The following is a 2,403-nucleotide window of genomic DNA, read 5'->3' as shown; positions in this document are numbered from 1 at the left end:
GTGACGACATCTTCTTGGAGACAGGGGAGGAAGAATGGGTTAAGGAACTGTCAGAACAGCGAATGGGAGACAGAGAAAGAATGGATTGTAAAAAAAAAAAAAAAAAAAAAAGATTGAAGATAAAAAAAAAAGAAAATAAATAAAATAATTTTGAAAATTAAAAATAAATAATGATATGTCCCTTCTATTCCTAGTTCCCTTAGGAATTTTATCATAATCAAATGTTTAATTTTGCTAAAAGTCTTTTCTGCATGTATTGAGACAATAAGGTGATCTCTGTCTTTAAGTGTTACACGTGTCATCTTGGAAATGTGGAACTAAGCTTGCAACCCTGAGATGAAACCGTCTTAGTCATGGTGTCTGATTACGTGAGTCTGGGCTGATGAGATCTGAGCCTGGCAAGTGAGGGTGGGACTGCCTCTCCCTGTGCACTTCACTGTCTAAGCTGAGTGTCCCACTGCCTACACTTTTCCGCTCATTATTATCTGGTCCCCTTGCTGTCCACAACTGCCTCCCAGGGCTGTCTGTCACCCTGGGGGGTGGGGGGAAGGGGATAGATTAAGTTCAAATTCCTAGTCCTATGTTTCACTGGTGTCCCTGGGAGCTCAGTTAGAGTTATTTAGTAATTAAATGATTGTTTAGTAACTAAATAAGAAGTTCTTTCTCAAGGTAGGGCCAGCCCTTGCCCTCATATGGAATGGTAGTGTGGGTGTTCCATTTGAGAAATGAACCACTGTCTCATAATGCACTGTCTTTGAAGTTTATGAAGGCTTTGAACTTATCACAAAGTTAGGATTTCCAGATTTACCAGGGCCAATGGATTTACCATTAGCAATCTTCTCTTCCATCCTAACCTCTGAAATCTACAGCTGCAGCTGTCTTCACCATGGCTTTTCAGTGAGCTGCCCATATTTTCTTCTCTCTTTGTAACCATCAGTCCCTTAAGTCCTCACCTGGTTGGACACCTCCAGGTGACATGCCTTTTTATTCTTTCCAAGACCTACAGTGACACCAAATTCCAAACCATTCAGATCAATATCAGAAACATCCTCCTACTTACACCTGTATCCCTAAACCTTTGTAAATCTGATCTTTCCCTCACCTTTCCCTTCAGTTCCAACCCATGAGAAGAATGAGCCTCCAGGGAATGGCTGAATTGTACAAAAAACACATGTGGGTCCCAAGTCTAAAGTATGTAAGCTAGTGGTGAGAAAAGTAAGCCGAAAGTTATGTGCCTAAGAACCTAGGCATTGAGAAAAGAGCAAGGGGGGAGAAGTCAGGACAGGAAAGCAGGGCAATTCTCCCCTGGCCATGATGAGGCCCCATTAAGACTAAAATGCCAACTCTGTTTCATCATCGAACTTGAGGATTATTTCCTCCTCCTCCTCCTCCTCCTCTTCTTCCTTCTTCTCCTCCTCCTCCTCCTTCTTCTTCTTCCTCCTCTTCCTCCCCAACCTTTTCCTCCTCTTCTTTATTTTTCTTTTTCTCCTTTTAAAGAGTACTTTCTTTAATTAAAAATTGTGTGTGTGTGTGTGTGTGTGTGTGTGTGTGTGTGTGTGTGTGGCATGCATGTGCTACACTACTGTGTATGTGTGGAAGTCAGCTTGTAAGATTCAGGTCTCTCCTTCCCCTGTGGCAGACGGAACTCAGCTCCCAGCCTCACTAGCAAGGACCGTTCCCTGCTGCTTCATCTTGATAGTCTAAGCTGGATACATTACAGAATGCTGGAGAAGCTTGCAGTGCTGTACACAGACCTTAGCATGAGACAGTTATTTCACAGAAGCACATGTAAACACATGTAAACCACACACACAAGAAAAAGCAGCCTTTGGGGTGAAGATGTGTTGATGGCAGAGAAATGCCCTTTGAAGCTTTTACTGTCTACGTGAACATGTATGGGAGGGAATCTAGAAAAGGCAAACTTTTACCCAAGCAGACCATTTCATTATGAATTAGAGGAAAGACTTCATATTCTATGAATTGCCTTTCTTTTCCTAACCCAGATACTAATGTCTTTTTAAAGACATACATAAGAGTTGGGGTGTGTGGCTTGGAGGTAGAATATATGCTGGATGCATCTGAGTCCCGGTTCTTAACAGTGACAAAGACCACGATGATGATGATGATGATGATGAGGAGGAGGAGGAGGAGGAGGAGGAGGAGGATGACAATGATGGTGAGAACCATCCTCCTCCTCCTAAAGTTTTTAAACATGTCTTTAACTTTTCCATCTCTCTCTTTCTCTCTTTTTTTTTTTTTTTTTCTCTCTCTCTTTCTCTCTCTCTCTCTCTCTCTCTCTCTCTCTCTCTCTCCTTAGCAACAACTTTTTGTGATGTTCAATCAGATTCTGCCTCAGGTCAAGCACAGGTAAAGATCTCCCCTTTTTTCTTTTTTTTTTCCTTT

This window comes from Mus pahari, chromosome 3, assembly GCF_900095145.1.
Source record: "Mus pahari chromosome 3, PAHARI_EIJ_v1.1, whole genome shotgun sequence".
NCBI lineage: Eukaryota > Metazoa > Chordata > Mammalia > Rodentia > Muridae > Mus > Mus pahari.
The sequence above is the reverse complement of the archived record's forward strand: the minus strand, read 5'-3'. Positions refer to the sequence as shown.